This window comes from Herpailurus yagouaroundi, unplaced genomic scaffold (assembly GCF_014898765.1).
Source record: "Herpailurus yagouaroundi ecotype Mexico unplaced genomic scaffold, PumYag 195, whole genome shotgun sequence".
NCBI lineage: Eukaryota > Metazoa > Chordata > Mammalia > Carnivora > Felidae > Herpailurus > Herpailurus yagouaroundi.
Genome location: NW_024412426.1, coordinates 2,471,899 through 2,499,053, shown reverse-complemented (window position 1 = coordinate 2,499,053; position 27,155 = coordinate 2,471,899). Strand labels below are relative to the sequence as shown.

Genomic DNA, 27,155 nt, shown 5'->3' with positions numbered 1-27,155 from the left:
ACACTGGACCTGCACCTCTGTAAAAATAATGACTTGTGCATTCTGTCTGCAGTAGGCCAAGCACGCTGCAGATTTCCTATCCCCCATCCCTACCCACCCCCAGGAGGCCTCCTCTGCAGCTCTTAAATTTTCAGGCCACTCAACAACAAGGGGCTGTGGTCTAAAATCAACACTGCATTTGTAAGACTCACTACAGCCTTCCTCTTGTTTCTCATTCCTTACCCTCCACCCCCCACTCCCAGCTCCCTACTGCAGTCGCTGTGACTGCCAAGCATTGGCTGACACACCAGAGCCAAGTGAGAGTAGTGAAGGCAGCAAAAAGGACAAGGGCTTGATGGGCACTGAGGAGGGTGCTTGTTGGGATGAACACTGGGTGTTGTATGTAAGTGATGGGAATCTATCCCCCAAACCAAGAGCACACTGTATACACTGTATGTTGGCCAACTTGACAATAAATTATATTTAAAAAAAAAAGAAGAAGAAAATCATAATGAACAGACAATAAAAAAATAAAGTTTACAAAATAAAAAAATAGAAAAAAAAGGACAAGGGCCTGAACAGCGACACACTCAGCTCCCACCTAAGCTTGGCCACCAACCAGCTGTGATGCTGGAAAAGCTACTGGGTCTCTATGAGCATCCATTTTCTAATCTGTAAAACGAGAGTGTTTTACATGTTTTCTCTGTGAGATCTAATTTGGCTCTAAGATTCCCAAGTTCAAAATCTCTCGAATGTCTCATCTCCAAAGAAATACCTGGACCATGGAGAGGAGATGACTGAATGTATCTGGAGCCCAGGGGATCTTCCCAAACTATCTGCATGTTACAATGACTTTCACTGTACAAGTCTGGACCCTGAAGAAACAATTTAGGTTGCCTCTTCTATGGGCCTTTAGGGGAAGACATTCCTTCTAACACCTCTCTTAGGTATTACTTGATCATGCAAAAGCACCATTTCCATTCACTCTACACTCAATTCTGAGTTCTCCTATAGGGGGACCAATCATCCCATCTTGTTGAGGACTGGGGGCTTCCCAAGATGAGACTTGCAATACCAAACCCAGACAGTCCCTGGCAAACCAGGATAGCTGGTCACTCTATCTCTCATTATACTCACCGTTTGGTTTGCTTCTCCCAAAACACCCTGACACTACACAACAAAAGAAAACAAAACTCAACACCTGTTGATCTGTACATACATTGCTGCTCAAATAAACACCATCCACAGATCAGCAACAATGGAGTCCTTGGGTTGCCTCAAGGACACTTCTGTCAGCAGGCAAGGGTGCCTTCATATGTCTCATCCCATTAGGTGCTCTTAAATTGGCAGGATTATTTGTAATCAATTTTTTTAAAATGAGAATTTTTTTCAGTATTCAACAAAAAGCATATGAATAAGAGAAATCACTTATTTTAGCATTGAACCAGACATTATTTCACTGCATCGTTAATGCCCTTAAAGAAGATGGCAACTAAAAAACAAAAACAAAAAAAAAACATATGGCTCACAGCAGAAGACTCAACAAAAGATTCCATTTGTTCCTGCTTTGATTCTTTGGACAAATACATGCAGAGCACCTATTCTGTTCCAGGCAAACAATAATGAAAGAGAAACACATTCACATGGAGTTTACAATCCATATATCTGATCGTTAATGAATGTTAAAGCATTTAACACATTTCCCAAACTGGCTCCAATCTGGTTACCCATAATACAAGTTAAAACATTACGTGTTGCACCCTTAAGATCACAGAAAAACAGAGTATGGACAGAATATCCACCTGTTGGTCTCTTCCAAAACATTTCATATTCCTAGAAGACAGACACTGTGTCTTCTTTTTGTAACTCTTCAGAGAACCTAACACCATTTATGAAATGGACCTGAAAATTCTAAAAAGAAGAAGCAAAGAGCAAAGGAGGAGAATGTTCCAAGCAAGAAGTTAGGAAGGAGGCTGTTTTACTGCCTGTGATAAGTCAACTGTACTCAGCACTCCTTACAATCAGCATGCTAGAACCCAGGAGCACTGGAGCAGCAGAGAGATCACACCCAATCCCAACAGAAATCTTGGAACAGGGAGCAAAGTGTACTGTACTCCATTTTCAGAGGTTCTCTGCATACTCCGGAGAGGGGAGGACACAGGCTAGTTTAACTCCTAGGCCTAAGTCTTTAGAAACCAACACATATATTCTTGTAGTGCAGCAGCTCAAGAAAAGTTGTCAGCAGTCACTTTCAATCATCACTGGTCACAGAAGAGTAGGGATGACATCTAGACTTGCAAGAATGCCTGGGTAGAGAGCCCCAGTAAGGGTGGACCCAAAGGCTGTGGTATCTCACCCACCAGGTGCCCGAGGCAGAATCCCAGCCTCCACCCCTGGCTCCTCCTTCAGTCCCTCACCCCCCACAGCCAACTGTTTAGTAGTGCCAATCAGTTCTACCCCACAAATGTTCCAAATTTGCTTTTCTGTTCCTTACCGTAGATCTTGAAACGCTAATTACCCTGGTTCAGACCTCTATCACCTCTTTTTCATTTTTGGTGGGGGGGGGTGTTTTTTTGTTTTGGGAGTCTGTTGGTTTCGCCTAAACAACTTTTTAAACTATGCATTCTGCAAGGACAGAGGCTGGACTTTACATCCATGTCACCCGAACCAAAGAAAGGTATGAATCCATCAGTTCATTCATGAATGTGTAGGGCACAATTCTTTCACTGTCCCCGTCTGCCTGGACTTCCCACTTTGCCACAAGGCTCCACCTCCTAGCCAGACTTTCTGACCCATCGTAGCTGTGACCTGCTTTCTGTGTGTCTCCTAAGCTATATCCAGCCAGACGACCAATACACGAATAGGCTCCATGCCTTGAGAGGAGGCAGTGTTATATACATGAGCCAGAGACGGCCTCCATACATTGGCTCCTAGGTTATTTCTGCACACCAGGCTGACACCCAGTGAGTTCAAAATCTCACTGGTGCCAAACTCAAATTTTTATACATACAATTGTTTTAAACATAGCCCAAATCAACAGACCTTTTGCCATCTAGAGCCCTAGATGCTGTAGCATACCCCGTGAAACTGCCCTAAACCTGCTAGCCATAGAGAAGACCAACCTCAAGCCACTGGTGCCCTTCAGAGCCCTCTGACTCAGAGACTTCCCACTAAGCTCCCCATCACATCACCTAGACACTACCCCCTGTGATTCCACCCTCTCCAGGGAGTCCCCTTGCCCGGATCCTCTTCCGAGTGCCCCTCCCCATGACGTAGCCTTGGAGGACTTCATTGTGAAGGACTTCTTTCCCCAATGCACACCTGTCAAAGTATCACCCCAATAAAGCTGTGTGTGCTACTGCTACCTCTTGCTCATGTCTTTTTCCTTCATCAGCCGTGGACTCCCTCCAACCCCCACCAGGCAGAAATCTGGGGAGTTATTCATATTTAGAAGTTCTTTGTAGTTCCAGTTTGATAACTTTTAATCTGTCTTGAAACCCTAGCTTTAAATTTATCATCTGGCTTAATCAGTATTGTTTCAAAAACCTAATCTTTGCCTGCAAAGTTCTGTTCCAAGGATTCAGGATAGCCTCCTAAGCTCCTGGTTAGGAGACCCTGGTTACCTATCTAAATCTTACTGGGCTTTCGAGCTCTGGCCCCTATTCTCCCATCTTGGATAACAATTTGGGGCCCTGGCTATATCTGTCCGGATCCATGTTTCTAACCCATGCTCTTGGCGAACAGCCCTAGAACTATAACTTTATCTACAGATGCTGTAAGAAAGTCTTGTACCGACTATTTTATGAAATTTCTCATTTCCATCCATAAGATTCCACAGTTCAGAATATTTGCAACAGAGCTTATTGTAGCTGCTTAATGTGGCTGCCGACAGAATCGAGGATAATGAGCACAACAGCAAATGGTATTTATGGCCTTGTTTGCAGACGCACAGAAAAGCAAAGAGGGTTGTTAACATAATAGGATCCTGTGGCTTGATTTTTTTTTTTAAGTTATTTGTTATGACACTGAGTGAGACTAAGATCCTACTAAGAAATGCTGGACGGAAATAATTAATCATACATGCTTCTGAAAGCCAAGTACATTTTCTTAGTGAAGTTGTAACTATCCAAAAATATCAAAAAATGAGGTCTGACCTCACACAAATCAATTAAGTGGATAAGAAATGCTGATACACCTTAAGTAGTAACTTTTCCCTTAGGCATTATCAGCCCAAGTCAGGCTTGAAACACAAACAACACATAGTTAGGAAGAATGACCGAGAATCTGAAGGGAATGCCATGGGAGATGACATTCTTAGAGAAACAAGGATAAGTACAAAGGCTAGAAGTGACAGTGGCCTCACTCTATTTTAGGGGCATGTTGATTTGAAGGGTTCTGCCTGCCTGTCTTCTGGGCTGCATACTGACTTTTTGCAAACAAGATACTCTAATCTTTGCACCTTACTCTGGCTTCAGAGCCATCAACATCTGACAAATATGTGCACAAAACTGTTTGCTGCTGGGGGAAAACTCTCAAGTGCTGTGTAGGAAGTCTATCCTAGCTGGCAGTGAACATCTACCTGGCCTCCATTTTTCAGGAGGCACTCACTTCTCTTTTCTCAAATGTCTGGGACCTAAAATAAGGCACAGCCCAAAGCAGAAGGGGATGCCACCAAAAAAAAAAAAAAAAAAAAAAAAAGCCTCAGAAAATAAGAGGGAATCTTTTCCTAGCACCAGTAACTTTACCATCTCATCTCTCCTGTCTCACAAAGAAAGCCTCAGATAAGATACCCAGTGCACATGGCACCACATTCAGGACACAGAGAAGATGTTCCCAGCTTCTCCCAGGTTTGCTCACAATAGATACACTGGGACTAAGTATTTAGGTCTGAAATACTCAAATAGCCCATGTATGAGCATATGTACACATACAACCCCCAACTTTATAAGAAAGCAATGGGCCATATCATCATGGATAAGCTAGGTCATTGGAGTGAAAGAATGGGCAAGAAAGCATAAAATTGGGAATGAGCATTTTTAAAAATGAGAACAAGAGAGTCATATAAAGATAGGCTCTTAGTTCAGAGAAAATCAACAGTGCTCCCATTTTGGTTACTGGAACTCAATTTGGTATACTATCAATGCCAGATTACTTCTAAATTAATGGACCAAACTCGCCCCATTTGCCTTTGGTTATGGCATTTTCCCAAGAGAATCCACTTTTATTCATGTTTATAGTGGCAAAAACACAAAGAATTCTTAATTTTTCACACTGGTGTAGCACAATTAACCCCACATGTTAATTTTTAAATGTCTGTTTCTTGGCATATGGGTATCTGTGCTCTGTAGATTTGTGCTCTTTCTTCATTCATCCATTCAATAAAATGGATTTAAATCCCAGATATTGTGCTTGGTGTGGCAGACATAGCAATTCACCTATCCATTTGCCCTTTCTTCCTAAAAAGAATTTTAATTTTGCTCAAAATGTACCCTCTTATAAACAGTCACCTTCCCGGAATGCTTTGCACCAATGAGTGGCCGTGACCTGTATTTGTCCTATAAGAATGTAAGCAATCTTCTATTCCATGGGGCTTCTGGGGAAATTACTGCTTTTCCAATGAATGGTATGATTTGAAACTTACCTTTAACCTTTTGTCTCCCCTCCTAGAATGCATATCTAAAGGCCTAATGGTGAAGCCACCTTGAATCCACAAGCTACAGAAAGCTGGAAGGAGCCTGAGTCACGGATAACTTCCTAGCGTAGCTACACCATCAATAACGACTTGCTGGTTTTTCCCTTATTCTGAGAAAAATAAAAGCTTACATGGTGGTACTACAGCAGTCAGGCATATTTTATGTGCAACCTAACTGGGGATACAATAGTCAGCAGAAAGAAACTCTGCTCCTACCTTTCAGAACCTTAGTCTCAAAAATGAATGGCCAACAGTCACTACTCACTTACCAACATGAAAGACACCAGAGAAACAAAGGAGAAAACAGGAACCTGGAGGAAGGAGCAATGCAAAGAGAAGAAACCCTCCCCCCAAACACGTAACATCATCAGTGAAATATGAGAAGATACCATGATCCATCATAAAAGAACTCTATACGAGACCAACACGTGAAAACCAAAAAGGAGCTCTTGAAAATTAAAACTATTAAAGCCAAATTTTTAAAAATATACTAAGAGACAGGTTAGAAGAGAAAACTGAAAAAATAGTCCAGAAAACAAAGCAAAAAAAAACAAAAAAGATGAAAAATAGGAGAGAAAGCACTAGAAAATTAGAAGCCCTGTCTAGGAGCTCCAACAAATGAATAAAAGGAAAGACAGAGAGGAAGGAAGAGAGGGAGGGAGGGAAGAAAGAGGAGGTAGGGAAATCATTAGCAAAATAATTCAAGACTATTACTCAGAATTAAAGAAAATCAGTTCCCTTTTTGAGGATGCAGCATTATGAAATTTTAGAACATTCTGGAAAAATATCTTAAAGGCTCCCAAAAAGGAGGATTAAAAGTCCAGTTTCATACACAAGATCAAGAAAAAGAACGGCCTTGGATTTCATTGTAACACCACAAGCTAGAAGATAATGTGGCAACATTCCCAAAGATCTAGTGAAGGAAGATCTGAATCCAACTCTGAATCCTTTATCTAGCCACCCTATACATCATCAGGAAGGCAGAATAAAGACATTTCAGACATGTAGGATATCAAAAATTGACCTCCCCTATACCCTTTTTCATACTGAAAAATATGCTCTGCCAAAATGGGGGAGTAACTCAAAGAACACATGTTCCAGGATATAGGAAAGAAGCAAAGCAAATCCCCAGGTTAACAGGGAGGGGAATTTCCCTGGACAACAGTTAGTTATGCAGCAGGCCTGGAGATCAACAAATCCAGATGGAGACCAGACAAAAGGCTCTAGAAAAGACTTGACGATAAAACTGATAGATTATGTGAATACATTCCAAAGAGATGTACATAGTTGGAGGAGAATGGGGGTATAAACTGAGGATGAATACACAGAGTATCAAACAAAGACAATCATTAACTTCAGGGAGTAAAAGGAAAATAATCATGGTACAGGCACAACTCAGCCTGTCGTATAATGAAAGCATTACACACTCATCTAAGCAGAACTGAAAATAACCCTACTGCAAGGCTAGAAGGATGAGGAGCATATGGATAGTGGGGGGGGGGGGCAAAAAAGTTAAATTATCTTCTAGAGTGCAAATGTAAGCAGTAGCTTACTACTGTTGTGTTGGGGGAAAAAAAAGAGATAGGATGGTGACTAAGGTATGGAGTGAGTGGTCAAGTTTGTTTTTTAATGATACAGTGAACATTTTCATTACTTTGGTTGCCTGGCTCCTACTCTACCCTGCTGTGTTCAGGGAACTCCCCATCTTATGGGTCTTTGTAGCAGGTGCAGCCTACCTCCCACTAGAGTATGGGAAATACCACACACTTGTTTCCCTAGAGGGGAAGAGACTGCATTTTACCTAATGTCTGCCAGTCACACAGGGACATCTGGTGGCAGTGACGTTAATGACGGCACCCAGTGGCCAATGCTGGTGTTAATGGTGTGGACTACAGAGACTGGTACCAACAGTAACTGTGATGGGGCAGGAGCACCTTCCCAGAATCAGCTCCGTGACAGAACTTGGGGTTTAATCCTGGCTACACAACCCTGAGTTCAGTTTGCCAGCCCTCCCTGTGGTTTCCAGCCCTTCCTGTTTTTCCATTTAATGCATCATCCAAAAGAGCGTCGTCGTTGTTGTTGCTACTTCTAAGGTTCAGAAACTGACACTCAAGTAGCTAGCTATAGACATCAGGCCCTTAGGGAAATCTAGGGAATCTTGATTTGATTATCTGGATTCTTAAGGGCTTAAGGCAGTGAAAATCCAGCTAATAATAGATAGTGATGCTCTGGAAACTTCAGGAGCACAGTGTTAGAAACTGTTTGATAAACAGTTGCCTGTGGTCACCTGGAAAGCAGCAACCATTAAAGGCAAGTCCCTGAATGGCCAAGTCTACACTATTGTGGTGGACACGATGATATACCGTTCAGACCTTCCTCCAGAAGGGAAGGACTTATTACCCCACCTGATGGGGGCATGGGGGTGACCATCAGAAACCCTAGACTGTTAGCCTCTTTGGGGTTGCCTTGGCTCAAGAAAGTTGCCTCATCATCGTACCCTTTCTGAGGCAGCCACATCCAAGGACTGATTGGCATGTGGGTATAAAGGCTCATCCCCTCACTCCACTTAGGACAACAGTCAAGGATCATCTCACTTTCAGAACTTTCTACAGGATTAACTGAAGCTCCCATTGCATCACAGCTCAATTCTCCCTCTGCCCCAGTCCTGCTTCCATCCCTTTCCTTCCACAGGTGGTAATTCCAAGACAACCCTTAACATGCACCTGTAATCTAGCCTCCCTGGGGAACCCGAACTACAATTATTAAGAGCGTGGTGTCCTTAATTCAAGAAATATGATGCGGGCTGCTTACTTCCAACTCCCATGGAGAGCTTTAGCAGGAGAGGAAGAAAAGAATGGCAGGCCCAAATTCCTAAATTCTCAGTTCAAGCAGTGGGTTGAAATCCAAGGATCTTTTATTACTCTGAGAAAGAAAAGAAAGAGAAGAGAGAGAAGAGAGAGAAGAGAGAGAAGAGAGAGAAGAGAGAGGAGAGAAGAGAGAGAAGAGAGAGAAGAGAGAGAAGAGAGAAAGAGAGAAAGAGAGAAAGAAAGAGAGAAAGAAGGAAGAAAAGAAAAGAAAAGAAAAGAAAAAGGAAAAGAAGGAAGGAAGGAAGGAAGGACAAACTCTCTTATGTCCTGTAACCATAGTACTCAGAAAGCCAAAACCAATCAAAAAGTCTGATCCTTGTGTTTATCAAATGACTGTTATCAACTGGATTCTCACCCTTGTGAAGTATCTAACACAAAAGTTACAGCACCAATCTATAAAGAATGGGACCCCTGGTGGTTCAGTTGTTTGAGCAGCCAACTTCGGCTCAGGTCGAGTTCCTGAGTTTCAGTCCTGCATCAGGCCCCGTGCTGATAGCTCAGGGCCTGGAGCCTGCTTCAGATTCTGTGTCTCCCTCTCTCCCTACCCCTCCCCAGCTTGCACTGTCTCTCTCTCAAAAATAAACAAACGTTAAAAAAATTAAAAATAAAAAAAAAAAAGAATGGGACCTCTAAGGGCCAAAGTAGAGGTTCTTGATTACTCAGAATATTCTGAACCCCCAAACCTTCATGAGCATCCCTTGCCAGCAGAAGCAGCCCCCCACTTTCCTATGAGAAAAGGCTGATCTGGCCTTGACTGAGCACTCTTTACTGAAATCACTGGAGGAAATTACTGTGCAAGAGAAGTCAGTTTTCCTGGTCTCTCTACCTACTTCTCCCCTGTATCTAGGTTAGACCCCAGCATGCCCCCAGGCTTTCTTCACTCCAAAAGAACTGTGAGACTGTGTTACTTTATATTGACAAAAGTCTGACGAATATGTGTGGAAATGGTTTCTGAAGATTCTAGATGGAGGAGAAAGGGACGAATGGTACAATGAGCAGAATTATCTGCGTTTGCGCTCTCACCAGCAACTGGGGATTCCGGAGGCCGACTGCAGCAGCTGGCAGAGATGCTGTTTCAGAGTCTGGAAACCCAGTCACCACAATCACCCATTCTTATGGGACTGGGATGCCAGAAATTCTTTAGGAAATCATAGAAGGAAGTAATAGAATCATTTCAAGGGATAGGAATGTCAGGGTAAATTCATCGTGGGTGACCTGCTAAACCCACCCCCTAATTATGTCCCCACGAGAACCCAGATGACACTCCCTTCACCAAGACTTTGAAGAAATACATTAGTGAGGGGAGCCCAAGAATCTCTGAAATGCACCACCAACGCCATTCTCTGAGCTAGAGGTGCTGTTAGGGGACAATGAGCTTCTTGATTCCAATGGGGAGACCAGGCTCCTTAAGTGAAAAATGAAGCAGCGGCACCTACCCCCACCCTGGCCCGAGGCAAAGTGGGCATGTTACCACAGTGAGCCACTTGGCCAGTTCAGTAGTCACGATGCTCTGACCCACAGACATCTCTGGTGAAAGGTAACAGACTATGAAACTCCCAGGCCTTAAGTAGATGAGGAATCATATGAGTCACCCTGCACAAGTTACTGAACTTTTTGTCTGGTTTCTCACCTGGAATACAGAGATTAAAGCACCACCTACTCATAGGGTTGCTGTGAGGGTTCTATGTAGATATACGTAAAGCCCTTAAGGTAAAGGCTGACACAGAGTAAGTGCTCAATAAATGCTAGCTGTCATTATTGCCATTATTATAAATCCGTATATCTGGCAGAAAAAAAATCAAGTCTTAGTAAACAGAGACCTGACTTAAATCACCATGATAGTTCTAGACCTTCAGCCAAATCCGAGACCTGAATCGATTCACAGATGTAGGGCTTCTTGAATGAAGGAGATACTAAGTCACCATGAAAGAAAAAACTCTACAATTCTACAAGTACATAATATGATTCTCCTTCTTCCAAGCAAGGCCTAAAGACACTTAGGTCATTTCCTAGGATGGCTGTGCTCCTAGAGAAAGTAAAATATCCAGAACTTGGGGGAATCATTGAACATGCACTCTGAGCTATCCCTAATGTCATAGAAACCCCAGATGCTATTCTGGTCTGTGAGTCAGAGTGGGAATAAACGAGGGCAATGCTAACTAGATTTTTGACCCGAATTTGTTACACAGCAGGCCCAGCGGGACCCCATATCCATCTGAGTTCTTGAGGAAAGAGCTTGCTCCTAGATGTGTGAATTAAAGGCCGTCACCGGAGGAAGGAGAAGCTACAGGCACTCCTCTCCCTATCAAAACAGTAACCTAAGAGCATCATGGCATCTCTGATAAAATTGCAGAGATGAAGACTAACGTCAAAAGATCCCAAAGATGTAGGTAAAATGATTCTAGTCAAATCCCCATTTAACTCACCAATTTAGCAGATGCAGAAGACGGATGGGCCTTGGAGAATGAGTTTGCATCACTGTAGATTTAATACAGTTAGGAACTCCAATTAGAGATGTTCTTCCGGATGTGACATATTGGGGCATATTCACAGAGGCTCTGGCACCAGGTTTTAGCCTGGAAAACTTTTTCTATTTCGTAATAACTAGTGAGTATCCAAAGTAGTATATTTTAACCTTGTGGGGACAAAAGTACACCTCCACGGCATTACCTTAGGATAATTTTACCCCTCCAGTTCAGAGTCCCTAACTCACCTATAAGAAACAAGTTTGTCTCATTCTCACAGGAGACCTAAAATTGGCTTGGTACATTAATAGCATCCTGATAATAGAACCTATAAAACTAGAAGTGCCAAGTATACTAGATGTCTTAGTAAGATACAAACATACCGGAAATGAAATAGAATATAGGTTATCTTAGAGAAGTTTCTGTGTGGTCAAGATCCAAATGAAAGACAAGTAGATCCACCTTATGCCACTTAGCCTTAAGAAAGAGGGGTGGGTGTGTGTGCGTGCGTGTGGGGGGTGTGTGCGTGTGTGCAATACGCACACGCACGCACCCACACATACACACGCCCACACACACTCAGGATCCTGAAATCACAAATACACTGCAGGAAATGGGACCTCACTTTCCCAATTTGCTGACTCCCGCTAATCGTGATCCTTCTCTCATCCCACACCTAAGGCCCCATAAGGACTTGATTAAAGGGGGGAAAAAAGAGCTCTGCTCACTGATGGCTCTCCTTGGTATATTTGGAGGAGTACTGACAGGATGTGGGGAAGAAATATTTAAGTGAACACCTCACAATGAGGCCAATGAGAATATCTGTGATCCATATACTCAACCAAAGGGCCCCTGCTGTTCTCAATAACATGGTGACACCCTGGGCATATCAGCCAGCCTCTTTCCAAAGCCATTCTAATGATTTTAAACAGAGTCATGACCAAAGTCGCCATAGTGGTAGCACAAAGGCTTTGTGTGAGATCAGCACAGACTGCCCTCACCAAATTAACCTATCACTGCTGCTGAGTGCCTAACTTGCCAGTCTCTCTGCTCCAATATCAGGTTAATTACTGGACCCTTTCCATCTTGGAAGTGCCAGAGAGTTATGGCACTCTGGATATGGATTTGCTTTCCATACTCATCATGCTTCTGCCACTACTGACTGTCTTATGGACTGTCATGTCATCAGACATAACTTTGCTCCTATCTAGTGACCTCACTTCGTACAAATGGAGTAAGACGATGGGTCATACCCATGGGATTTTCTGACATTATGCCACCATCCAGCAGCAGCTGGCCTTACAGAATAGTCTATCAATAGTTCCAGTATGGCACCAGATGAAAGTTATTGTCTTATGATGTTGGAATGCAGTCTTTGCCTATGATGTTCAGGTGCTGACCCACAGGATGTAGAAAGTACCCTGAACCAGTGACTACATATGGCGCTCTTACCCACAGGTTAAATATGTAGCCAGTATCCAAGAAATGGGAGTGGCACTCTCACTATTATACTTTTAGTCCACTCCTACGATAGTTGCTGCCCATCCCTGGAAATCAATGATCAATCAAAGATCAGAGATCTTATTACCCAGCAAAGAAATGCTTTCATATGGGGACACAGAATGATTGCATTGAATCAAAGTCTACTATTACCCAGCCATTTGGAGCTCCTCATAGAACTAGCTGAACAAGTAAAGAGGGATAATTATGTAAGCTAAGAAGATTAACACTCACTATCGAGGGGAAATAGTTACCCCTATATAATGGAAGCAGAAAGGAGTACACGTGGAACTTTGGGGACCTTGTAGGGTGCCTCCTAGTATTGCCATGCCTACTGGTTAGTTAAGGGAAGACCACGTTGGCCAAATATATACAGGACTACCAGGGGCTCAGAGCCCTCAGGAATGAAGATTGGGGGATGCCTGGCTGGCTTGACTCCTGATCTCGAGGTTGTGAATTCGAGCACCACATTGAGCGTGGATATTTCTTAAAAATAAAATCTTGGGGCGCCTGGGTGGCGCAGTCGGTTAAGCGTCCGACTTCAGCCAGGTCACGATCTCGCGGTCCGTGAGTTCGAGCCCCACGTCGGGCTCTGGGCTGATGGCTCAGAGCCTGGAGCCTGTTTCCGATTCTGTGTCTCCCTCTCTCTCTGCCCCTCCCCCGTTCATGCTCTGTCTCTCTCTGTCCCAAAAATAAATAAACGTTGAAAAAAAAAATTTTTTTTAAATAAATAAATAAAATCTTAAAAAAAAAAAAAGAATGAAGATTAGGATCACACCACTGGCAAAGAACCTCAAACAACAAAGGTAGTGGCTGAAGGCAAGAAAAACACAGAATGGGAAGTAGAGTAGGAAAGTCGCAGAGCTGATCAGAACTAGCTCTAAAACATTTACCTATTGTTCTTATATGCTGTCTTTACATATAAATTTTCATTAATATTCCTCTTCACTCACATCCCCTTCTCCTACCATTTCACATCAAGTGTGTTGGGGGTGGCTAACTCTACAGCTGAGCCCACGGTTACAGAGTATTAACATTATGGCAGAACTCAAGGAGGCACGGACACCCCCCTCCCCGAGAGTCTGGACCTGGAGCTGGATGCACTGACTGATGAGTTTTCCTCTTTGGGGAAGAGGACGCACATGTCTTCAGCTATCCATGGGACGGTTGTGTATCTCCTTGAAGATGTTCGGCCTGTGGCATACTGCTTGAGGACTGTATCTGATAAGGTCTCCCCTCTTTCACTGAAATCCTGTTTGAACTCATCAGACACAAAGAGGAGCTGTTCAGCATCCTCTTCCTGTACACTCCTGCATATTAATAGAATTCATCCTCCCATTGGCCTTCAGAAAGCTACAATTACTATCACTTTTCACACTAGTGTCTGCACTTCTGACTGCTTTTCACTGGTTTCAGCAGACACATTTAAAGTTTCCCCAAAACTGCTTCTATTTTCTCGCTGCTCCCTCATCCTATGACCCTGGGTTATAGCCCTCCAAGACAACCAGCGTCAACAATGGCTTCTTACTTGCCAAATGAAACAGAATCTCTTCGGTCCCCTCTTACTTGGCCTCTCTTTAATTCTTGAAACCTTCACAAAACCATTTGCTTCCTCCTGCATTGGTTACTAATCCTTCTCATTGGTTGCCGACTCCTCCTTCCCTACGTGCCTCTTAAATGGTGGTGTTCTTTCTCTAAAGTTCTATCCTTTCAGTAAGAAAGTGTTATGGAGGTGCCAGGACAGTCCCTCAGGAGACAGAGGCAGCCCCATTCAGGTCTGGCACAGCCCTGACATGGTGCCACTCCTAGGCCCCTAAAGCTCTACCTACTCGGCACTCATGCAGCAAATCTCCCTGGAGCCTAGCTTGAGCCAAGAAGCTGGTTATAGGAGCTCTAAGCCTCAATGAAAACTGAAGTAGAAGGGAAAAGAAATCAACCTCTCCCTGAGCAAGGATAAAATAAACAGGAAGGAAATTCTATTCTGACATCTCCAGGAGGGTATTACAGGGAATGAAAGAAAAACAAATGTCACCCCGTTGCCATGGAGTCCTTAATGTCCTCTTAATTACAATGAGTAGCACTTGAGCTCTGTTAGCCCCATGCCAGCCACCACTGCATTTTCCATCTCCAGCAAGAGGGGATCTAATACCTTCCACACAGTTTGTGAATATCCTCATTGTTTGATTAACCACATCAAACGAATCCCACAGTAAACAACCTCTATTTACATCCCTATTCCTGTTAACTTTGCAGTCATCACTCTTTGGAATAAAAACATAAGGTGCAGGATCCCCCTTTGGCACTTTATGCAAAATCATGGCTCAGTCACTGGCTTGGATGTCTGCTCACTCATTAACACCAATGTAATGTCATTCACTAGGCAGCGTCCCTACAAAATGTATTTTCTTCACCTGAACATGCACATGAAGGGTGCATTCAGCACCCAAGCAGTGCCCTGGTGAGCACCAGGGAGAGACAGACACCAAAGGTGGTGGCATAGTTCCTTTTCTAGCTGTAGAAGGAGAGCTTTTGCTCTACTTAGAGGTGCTCAGGATGGGTCATTTCTGGGCAGGGCAGAATATTACCCAGTCCTGAGGTCCTTAGAGATGAAAGCCCAGTTGCATATCTTCTGGTGCAGAAGACAGACAGGCAGCTTTTACTTGGGCTGTGCTGCTGCCTCACACTGTACTGCAAATTCAGGATGGGGGGAAAAAGGCATTACGGAAGGAAAGAGGATAGAAATGATCCAAAAAAATTGAAATATATCTTTACTATTTCAGAAGGAAATGAAAAACTGCACACCAGCACCCAAGGCCCCATGGCCTTTGAAAACCTTTTAAGTCCTTAATGCTTGTTTTCTTTCTCTCTCCGAGCATCTTAAAAGATATTAGCTCCCAGGCCCTAAAGCTAGGGAAAGCCATGGCAGCCTGGAGGAAGGGACACCCAGAGGAGAGACACGGAGAAGGCAGGACTGCCACAAGGCTAGAGAGGAGCAGGTGAGGGTCACTGGGCTGGGTCTGAGCAAGGGCACCTGAGCTGCCCTGACAGGGACACAAAACACCAGCCATCATCGCTGAACACCACTAAAGCAGCATAGTAGCTATTGTCTCTATCTTCTCCCTTCTGATTACTCTACAGCCCTGATTGAAACTCCCTATAAATGACCGAATCAACAGTGGAAAAAGCCAACCATGGCCAAAGCCCACAGCACCTTTCAAAACGAAACAGACTCTCTTTTGTCCCTCTTCCCCGGCCTCTCTTCAATTTCTGATAAACTGAGCATCCTTTTCTTCTTGAAACTTTCACAAAACCATCTGCTTCCTCCTGCACTGGTTACTATTCCTTCTCATCTGTTGCTGGCACCTCCTTTTCTGCCTGACTCTTAATTGCTGGCATTTCCTCAAGTTCTATCCACGACCCTCCTTTTTTTTTCTCACTCAACACATTTGCTAGTCCCTTCATACCCAGGAACGCTACATGTGATGGGTTTCAAGGATCTGTCTCATCCCCAGTCCCTCTCCTGAGCTCCAGTGCCATCTAGCTAACTGTAGCAGAGATGTCTCTGCCTCGATGTTCCATTTTAAACTCAACTTGTCAAAAACTGGACTCTTCATTCTTCCCTAAAACGTGCTCCTCGTCCTCCTGTATCCCTGGCTACTGGTGAACGGAAGTGTCAGTCATCACCTCAACTCTAAACTCTCTAGACTCGTCCCTCTGCCACCTCCCTTTCACAATGGTGAGGAGACACCACTGACCTTACTTCCATCTTTCTCTTTCCTCACTTTCACCTTCTTCTTCTTCAGCCCCCTGCTCCATTCAAGTCCTGACCATCTTGCTCCTGGTTAACTAACAGTCTGTCATGTAAAATGCCCTCTGGCTCTTTCACATTTGTTGAATGAAGAGATGGACCACATTCTAACCGATTTTCCTATTTACAGTCTTACTCCGCCCTGATTCATATCCTGCACTGCAGGCAAAATGATATTCTAAACCCCAATTCTCATTCTGTTTCCTCTCTGCTTAAACACTTGATGGTTTTCACAGTTTGAGTATTTAAAATGCCCAAAGTAGTTAAATTACTTCCACGGCATCCTATCGCCTAAAAGGTAAAGTATATCGTCCTTAGCATTGTTCCAAGTTATCCATTAAAAAACCCCTATCTTTCCGGAAGAATCTCTCACTATATGTGAGACTCACATCCAGCTCCGCTTACAGTTTACAGTCCCAAGTGCACCACAGTAACCCATACCAAGCAGGACCTTTGTGTATGCTGCAGCCCCAAGCCCTCCCCCTCAGCCCTGCCCGTCCATTTTAAGAATCAACTGAAGCATGAGCCCCTCTACAAAACCTTTGCGACTCACCCCTATTTCCAGAGGTAGCAGGAGGTGAAGAGTAACCCCATCCTCTTTTGTACCCTCTGCCCCACTGAATCCATACAGACATCTGTCTCAGTACTATAAAACTGTATATGCAGTAAGAAGACAATGTTCTTGGGCACCCGGATGGCTCAGCCAGTTAAGCGTCTGATTCTTGGTTTTGGCTCAGGTCATGATCTCATGGTTCATGGGTTTGAGCCCCCATGTCAGGCTCCACACTACTACAAAGCTTGCTTGGGATTCTCTCTCAGCGTCTGTGTCTGTCTGTCTCTGTCTCTCTCTCTCTCTCAAAAGTAAGTAAACTTTAAAAAAAGAAAAAGAGAAAACAATGATCTTCATGTATGACTTCACTAGAATAAGCTTCTGGAGAACAAAATCTGTATCTCATTCACCTTTGCAACCCTCCAACCAAGTCTAATGCATGGCACTTAATAAATACTTACTGAATGGAGCAACAATAGGACATTAATTAATTAATAGGGCATAGCTCAAATAATAAATACTCCAGTGCTAAGGGTATTGAGAGTAAAAGTTACTTTCAAGTTGGAGAGGGTTGATATGAAGACTTTCCTGTTTTAAGTCAGAATTCAAATTCAAATGGAGTCTGAATACCGGTTGTCCAAGAAAAGGTTATCACTAAGGTGACACTATAAGGACACATTAGAGAATGAAAGGGGTTACTAACTGATAATCACAACAAGACTAGCAGTGTGAAACAGAAATGTAAAATGGGATTTATGCCACTCTGCAAATCATAAAAGCTAAATTGCTTTAAGAGTGACATGAAATATCAATTATAAAAAATTGAGATCTTATTTTCCTGGCTGTCTCACACTAACTTTCAGAACTTTCTGTTTGAGAAGAAATCTCCAAGACACTGTTCTCTACTTCCTACTCAGAAGCAAACATTACTGGCTGCCCACCAAACAAACCCTCCCACAATCCTTGCCACTGAAAATGCAATTTTGTTCAAGTGTTCAAACTCCCTCCTACCTCCGCTCTCACGGTGACCTGGAAGAAATTTCTAATCGTAAACCAATCATGGGACACCTATTCCCTTTGCACAAGGCTAATTACAATGTGGGCATATAGCACCCATTATGGCCATTAGACATCAGAGGAGAAAGGTTGGTGGGGTGTTTCTGCAATGCACATGTACTGTTTCTATAATAATTTAAAGGTCTCACAGGCAAATGTCTTTATGACCTGAGGGTTGGGAAAATTTTTTTTTAACTCTCCAAAGTGTGACAACCATAAAGTAAAATTCATAAATTCAGCTACATTAAAATAAATTCTGTTCATCAAAAGATAAAAATTCAGAAGTCAAACCACAAACCAGAAGATATTCATATTTTCAAAAGCACATATAACTGGGAAAACACAGTAATAAATAAGTCCTTTGGATTCATGAGAAAAACACAAAAATCCCACTGGAAAAATGGGCAAAAGTTATCAATAGGCATTTTTGCTGAAAATGATATACTAAAGTCTTATAAACTACTAAAAGATGCTCAAATTCATTAGTAATCAAGGAAATGCAAATTAAAGCTATGATATCTAATTCACACCACATTTTCAAAATTAAATGTCAATACCATACAATCCAGCAATTCCACTACTGTGTATTTAACCAAAAAAAAAAAAAATGAAAATACTAATTCAAAAAGATATATGCATCCCTATGTTCACTGCAGCATTATTTACAATACCCAAAATATGGAAGCAACCTAAGTGTCCACTGATAGATAAATGAATAAAGATGCAGTACACACACACACACACACACACACACACACACACACACACACACACGTCTGTAATGCAAAAGGCATTTCTTACTATGGGCCAAAGAATTTGAAAGCTACTTTCGTTGCACATGTTCTCCAAGAAATCTACAGAAACAGCATTATGCATAATAGCAAAACCCTGGGATAAATTCAAATATCCTTCTATTAATAGAGTAGACAAATAATTTGTAGTATATGCATACACTGGCATGCTATACAACAGTGAAAACGCTACCTATGGTAACATGTATCAACATGATGAGTCTCAAAAACACACTTTTAGGCAAAGAAGTCAAGTCACAGAATAACACACCAAGTATGAATTTTTATATGAAGATCTCTTAAAATATGCAATTTTAGAGATTTAACTGTGGTAAAACTATAATGAAAAGGAAGGGAATAGATTTCTGGTTTCTGGTCCAGCATGTAAAGAGCAAAGAAGTCATCACTGCACCCTAGTAAAAAATAAAAAGCTAAACAAACTGATAATTACAAATATTCTTAGGTGGATCAGAGAAGTGAGGTCACAGGGCAAATGGCTGCCCCAAAACATGGAGACAGGTGTACCCAGAGAATCACAACTTACTGGAGCAGAAATCCCTATGGGAACAGGTACAGGGGTGTGAAAATCTGGACTGTAAATGATACTGCTGGAGGCTCGGTGTGGAAAAGTCTGAGAGTTAAAAACCACAGGGGAATAAAGTCATAGGGAGGCCCCTGCACTTTTGTGAGCTTTATGTCCAGGAGTTCTACCACACTCTCAGGATGGAGATTAGAGAAAAATCCCCCATGCTCCTGGCAGGGAGAGGGTTAAAATAAACATCTGGAAATACACCAGAGCATTCCATTCTTCTTAACAAGGCTTGCCCTCCAGACAAACTATTTTACCATATCCTAACCTATTGGGGTTTTATCAAAGCCTAACCAACCCAGGAGATAGAAAATACTCAATTCTAGTCTGCTTTGGTCTTCTACATAAAGGGAAGAGAAACACCCAACTCCAGTCCCCCCTAGCCATCCTACACTAGCTAAGAGGGTTGAGGGGTTAAAAAAAAAAAAAAAAAAAAAAAGAATCATTTGTGAAATTCACAGCACAGGGACAAGGCTTATAAAAGACTGAGACCTAATCACAGAACTACAGAACACTTCCCCTTCCCAACACCTTACCATTATATTACTAAAGGCCTTTACTGAAGTTCTTTTTACTCACTACATTATGTCCACCTTTCAAAAAATTTACAAGGCATACTAAAAAGCAATCAATCCATCAATCAATACCCCACAGTTTAAAGACACTGAGAAAGCATCAGAACCAGACTCAGTTATGGCAGGGATGTTAGAATTATCAGATCAGGAATTTAAAACAACCATGATTAATACACTCAGAACTCTAATGGAAAAAGTAGCCAGTATGCAAGAACAGATTGGTAACGTAAGCAGAAAGATGGAAATGCTAAGAATCAAAAAGAAATGCCAGACATCAAAAATACTAACAGAAATGAAGAGTGCCTTTAATGGGCACATTAGCAGACTGGATACAGCTAAGGACCTGAGCTGAAAACAAGAGTTGGATGTTTAACCAAATGAGCCACCCAGGTGCCCCAGAATTTCCCCCAAATTAAAGACAGACACCAAACCAAAGATCCAGGAAGCTCACAGAACACCAAACAGAATAAATGTCCCCAAAAACTACACCTAGGCATATCATACTCAAACTGCAGAAGATCAAATATAAATGCAGAGGAGGGTGGGGAACCTAACCTGTAGAGGAACAAAGGGAAGAGTGACATCCAACTTCTCCTTGGAAACCATGCAAGTATGAAGACAGTATAATGTTTAAAGTATTGAGAGAGAAAAAAAATACCAACCTAGAATTCTGTATCCTGCAAAATGATCCTTCAAAAGTGAATGAAAAATAAAGACTTCCTCAGATAAACAAAAATGGTGGAATTTGTTTCTGGTAGATTTGTCTTGCAATAAGTGTTTTAAAAAGTTCTTCAGAGAAAATAAAAATAACATAGATCAGAAACTCACATCTACATTTTAAAAAAGGAAGAGTTGAGGTACCCGGGTGGCTCAGTTGGTTAAGCATCTGACTTCAGCTCAGATCAAGATCTCACAGCTCGTGGGTTTGAGCCCCACATTGGGCTCTCTGCTGTCAGTGAAGAGCCCACTTAAGATCCTTTGTCTCCCTCTCTCTTCCCCTCCGTTGCACACATGCGCACGTGTGTGTGTGCACTCTTTCAAAAATAAATAAGCATTTAAAAATAAAAACATAGAAAAGGAAGAGCAAAGATAGATAAGTTTTTATTTTATCTTTACTTATTCTAAGAGATAAGATTCTGTTCAAAACAAAAGCAACAATGTATGACTACAGTTTATATACATGAAATGAATGACAGCAATTATACAAGTGATGAGAGGGAGGAATTAGAAATATTTTGTCATAAGGTACTTGTACTACCATGAAGTGGATATAGTATTACCTGAAAGTGGTCTTGGGTTAGTTGTAAATGTATACTGCCAACTCTAGAGCAACTACTAAAAAGTTAAAAAGAAGTATATCGGATATGCTAAGAAAAAAGAGAAAATGTAATGATAAAAATTCTCAAAACCACAAAAGGCAAAAAAAAATGACATGCAATAATAGGAAAAAAAAAAAACAAGAAAAGAGCAATGAATAGACAACATTAAGAACATGGAAGTTATTAACCCAATTATATCAGTAATCACTTTAAATGCCAATGGTCTAAATACACCAAATAAAATACAAAGATTGTCAGAATGAATCAAAAAACAAGACCCAACTATATACTGTCTAAAGTAAACCCGGTCTAAATATAAAGACACATTTAGATTACAAGCAAAGGGATAGAGAAAGATATACCATGTTAACATTAATCAAAGGAAAGCCACAGTAGCTTGGTTAATTTTCAGACACATTAAACCCCCAAGGAAAGAAAATTATCATGGATAAAGAGGGACACTACATAACAATAAAAGAGTCACTTCTTTAAGAAGACATAATAATCCTCAATGTGTATGTATTGAACAACAGAGGATCAAAATACATGAGGCAAAAACTGATAGCACTGCAAAGAGAAACAGCCAAATTCATTATTACAGTTGGATATTTCAACACCCCTTTATTAGAAATGGGCAGATCCAGGGGTGCTTGGGTGGTTCAGTCGGTTGGGCATCCGACTTCGGCTCAGGTCATGATCTTACGGTTTGTGAGTTTGAGCCCCATGTTGGGCTCTGTGCTAATGGCTTGGAGCCTGGAGCCTACTTCAGATTCTGTGTGTGTCTCTCTCTCTGCCTCTCCCCTGCTCGCTCGCTTGCTCTCTCTCAAAAATAAACACTAAAAAAAATTTTTTTTCATTTTTTTTAATTAAAAAAAAATGGGCAGATCCAGCAGGCAGAAAATCAGTTAAGACATAGTTGAACAGTACCATCAGTCAACTGGACAGAATTGACATCTATAGATACTTCATCCAACAACAGAATACACATTCTTCTCAAGCTCACATGGAACATTCACCAGGACAGATCATATGCTGGGCTATAAAACACACCTAAATAAATTTAAAAGAATAGAAATCATACAATATCTTTTCTTAGACTATAATGGAATTAAACTAGAAATCAATACTAGTGATAGCTGGGGAAAATACTTGGAGATTAAACTCACTTATAAATAACACATGGTTCACAGAAATCTCGAGAAAATTAAAACATATTTTGAACTAAACAAAAATGAAAATACAATTTATCAAAATTTATGGGATGCAGCAAACAGTGCTTAGAGAGAAATTTATAACATTAAATGTATATGTTAGAAGAGAAGATCTATAATCAATAATTTAAGTGTCCATCTTAGGAAACTAGAAAAAGAGCAAATGAAATACAAAGTAAGCAGAAGAAAGAATAAAAATTAGAGCAGACATCAATGAAATTAAAAATAGGAAATGAATACAAAAATGTCAACAAAACCAAAGGCTCGCTCTTTGATCGATAAAATCAGTAAGTCACTAGCTAGGTTAAGAAAAAAAGGAGAGAAGACATACATTACTAATACGAGAATAAAAGTGAAGATATCACTACAGAGTCCAGGAACATGAAAAGGATAATAAGGGAATATTATGAATAACTCTATGCCCAAAAATTCAATAACTTAGATAAAAAGAACCAATTCCTTAAAAGATACAATCTGCCAACTCACAAAGAAACAGAATAGGCTTATATCTATTTAAAAAATTGAATCAATAATTAATAACCTTCCAAGACAAAAAACATTTAAGGAAGAAAGTATACCAATACTACAATCTCTTCCAGAAGACACAATTTGAGGGAATACTTCTTAACTCATTCTAGGAGGCCAGCATTACCCTAATACCAAACTCACACAAAGACATTACAAGAAAACTATAGACCAGTATGTCTTCATGAACACAGATGCACAAATCCTCAACATATTAGCAAATCAGAGGATCAAGAGGTACAAAATTTCAGTTACTAAATAAGTCACAGGTAAACTATACGATAGGGAATATAGTCAATAATATTGTAATAAAAAGAATTAGCAAACCAAATCCAATAATGTATAAAAACAATTATACACCATGACAAGTGAGATTTATCCCAACTATGCAAGGCTGGTTCAATGTCTGAAAACTGATTAATATAATCCATCACATCAACAGACCGGGGGCGGGGGGGGGGGGGAAGCATATGACAAAGTCCAACACCCATTCATGATAAAACCTCTCAGCAAACTAGGAATAGAGGGGAATTTACTCAACTCAATAAAAAGCATCTGCAAAAAACCTACAGCTAACATCATACTTAATGGTGAAAAACCAGAAGCTTCCCCATTAAGATCAGGAAAAAGGCAAGCATGTCCCCTCTGATCACTCCTTTTCAACATCATACTGGAAGTCCCAGCTAATGCAATAAGAGAAGAAATGAAATAAAAAGCATGTATTTTAGGAAGGAGGTTACATGATTGTCTACGTAGAAAATTCCAAAGAGTCAACAACAACAATAAAACCTCCTGGAACAAATAAGCAATAGTAGCAAGGCTTCAGGATACAAGGCTAATATACCAAAGTCAACCACTTCCCTAGATACCAGCAATGAACACATGGAATTTGAAATTAAAAACAATACCATATACATTAGCACAAAAAATATTTAGGTATAATTTAACAAAATATGTACAAGTTATATAAAAGGAAAACTATAAAACATGTTACACAAATCAAAAAAGAACTAATTAAATGGAGAGGTATTTCCATGCTAATTGATTCAATATTGTCAAGATACCAGTTTTCCCTAATTGATCTATCCAAGGCAATCCAATTCAAAATCCCATCAAGTTATTTTGTGGATATCAACAGATTCTAAAGTTTGTATGGAGAGATAAAAGACACAGAATAGCTAACACAATATTGAAAGAGGACTGACACTATCTGACTTCAAGACTTACTGTAAAGCGACAGTAATCAGGACAGTGTGACACCCGCAAAAGAACAAAAAGATCAATAAAACCGAGGAGACCCCCATAAATACACACAATCAACCTTTAACAAAGGAGCAAAGGCAATACAATGTGAGCAAAGTTAGTCTCAATAAATGGTACTGGCGGGCACCTGGATGGCTCAGTCAGTTGAGCGTCTGACTTCAGCTCAGGTCATGATCTCACAGTTTGTGAGTTCGGGTCCCGCATCGGGCCCTGTGCTGACAGCTCAGAGCCTGGAGCCTGCTTCAGATTCTGTATGTCCGTCTCTCTCTTCCCCTCCCCCACACGTGCTCTGTCTCTCTCTCTGCCTCTCAAAAATAAAGAAAACTAACTAAATAAATAAATGGTACTGGAACATCCACATGGAAAAAAAAATCTAAACACAGACTTTCCACCCTTCACAAAAACTAACTGAAAATGGAGTATAGATCTAACTGTAAAGTGCAAAACTATAAAACTCCGGGAAAATACCGTAGTAAGAGAAAATCTAGATGACCTTGGATGTGGCAATGACTTCTTAGATACAACACTAAGGGCATAATCCATGACAGAAAGAGTTGATAAGCTGAACTTACTGAATTTTTTAACTATTGTTCTGTGAAAGACACTGCCAATAGAATGAGAAGACAAGCCACAGACTAGGAGAAAATATTTGCAAAACATCTGTCTGATAAAGGACTGTTATCTAAAGTACATGAAGAACCATTAAAAATCAACAATAAAAAAAATGAAAATCCATTTAAAAAAAGGCAAAAGACCTTAACAGACATCATGAAAGGATATGTTGTTGATGGGGAAAAAGATGCTCTATGTCAAATGTCACTGGAGAACTGCAAATTAAAATGAGTGAAATACTACTCTATAGCTATTAGAGTAGCCAAAATACAAAACACTGACAACACCAAAGGCTGACAAGAACACAGAGTAATAGGAACTCATTCATTGCTGGTGACAATGCAAAATGATACAGCCACTTTGGAAAACAGTTTGGCAGTTTCTTACAAAACTGAATACACTCTTTACCATCTAATCCAGCAATTGCACTCCTTAGTCTCTATCCAAAGGAGTTTAAAACTTGTATCCCCACAAAAACATGCACACGAATGTTTGTAGCACACTTACTCCTAATTATAAAACTTAGAAGCAACTAAGAGGTCTTTCAGTGGGCAAACTGTGGTACATCTAGACAATGGATTATTCAGCACTACAAATAAATGAGCTATCATGCCATGAAAAGACATGAAGGAACCTTAAATGCATAATAGTGCTAAGTGAAAGATGTCAATCTGAAAAAGCTCCATACTGTAGGTTTCCAATTACATGACATTCTGAAAAAGGCAAAACTACGGAGATGATAAAAAGATCAGTGGTTTCTGGGGGTTAGAAGGGAGGAAGGGATGAGAAGAAAGAACACCAAGGATTTTCAGGGCTGTGAAACTACTCTGTGACCTTACAGTGGTGGGTACATGTCATTATACATCTGTCAAAACCCAGAAACTGTACCACAAACTCCAAGAGTTAATCCTAATATAAATGATAGATTTCAGGTGATAATGATGCATGGATGTAGGTCCATCAGCTGTAACAAACACACTGCCCCAGTGGAGACGTTGGTAGTCGTGGAGGCTGTGCACGTGTGAGGGCCAGGGAATGCATGGGACATCTCCGTACTTTCCTCTCCATTTTTCTATAAACCTAAAACTGCTCTAAAAATAAAGTCTCTGTTTTTCAGTTAAAAAAAAAAAAACAGGGGGAATGAATGACACAACCAAAACTCAGGAGAGGGTGACAGAAGGTGATGGGTTGCAGATGTAAACAAAGGGCTTCTAGGAATCTAGTTAGTTCTTAAGCCGAGTGACAGATCCCCAAATGAATCAGTGATGACTTTTCAGAGTCCCTGGATTTACCGCCCCTGGTGCTGACCATCGAGATAACAGCTTTTCCTTGTTTAAACCCCAATTTGAGTTGTGCTTTCTGTTATTCCCAGTTAGAATCACCCAAACTGGTAGTGTCTTAATTTGGATGCAGTACAACTGGGATCTGATTTAGCATGTCAACATTTAATCCTATTCTGTTTGTCTAAGCAGATCATTAAAACTTTACATTAGTTACCCTCCAACTATAAAAAAAAAGATATGTTTGAGGGAAATAAAGAAACTGTAATTAAAACAACTCAGTATTTTTCCAACCCTAAAACGTATCTCCCTTGAAAACATTCTGATTAAGCATGTGTGATACCAAGGACAATCAAGACTTTTTAAAAAATCTATAAATCACCAAAGAGATAAGGCATCAGGTTTGTACTCTTGCCCTCCGTGGGGAGCGGCTTAATCTGGCTGGAAGATCACACATTTCCCATTGGAGCTACAGGCTAGAGGTCAGACCGCAGGGCTGAATTCAGCTACCACAGGAGTTCTTAAAAGGAGAGCAAACAAGGAAATGAGATTTTGTTCAGAAAGGGGCATGGTCTCTGCTGTTTTGACCAGAGAACTAAAGAACAATGGTTTCTCCACAGACAAGTCCTATACTAGAAATTGTGCCCTGCTTAGGAAATCACCTCCATTCCACCTACTTGCATAGACAAAAAAAAAAGGGGTGGGGCAATAGAGGGACATACATGGGCACACACCATTCGTTCAACCTACCAGACACTATGAGCTAAGCCCTTCACCTGCATGGCTCTATTTAATCCTCAAAACAACCCTGCAGGGGCACCTGGGTGACTCAGTCAGTTAAGCGTCTGATTCTTGACTTCGGATCAGGTCATGATCTCTCTTGTGAGATCGAGACCCACATCAGGCTCTGCACTGACAGTGTGGAGCCTGCTTGGGATTCTTTGTTTCCTCTCTCTCTGCCCCTCCCCTACTCATGCACGTACTCTCTCGCGCTCTCTCTCTCTCTCTCTCTCTCTCTCAAAAATAAATCAACGTAAGGGGAAGAAAAACCTGCAAAAGCAAGTCTGCTCATC

General features: G+C 41.2%; 1 protein-coding gene across 7 annotated transcripts in view; it reads right to left on the bottom strand.

Moving 5' to 3' along the window:
• Positions 1-27,155, bottom strand: part of HHAT (hedgehog acyltransferase) — a 321,149-nt gene that overhangs the window by 201,263 nt on the left and 92,731 nt on the right. The window lies entirely within an intron of this gene.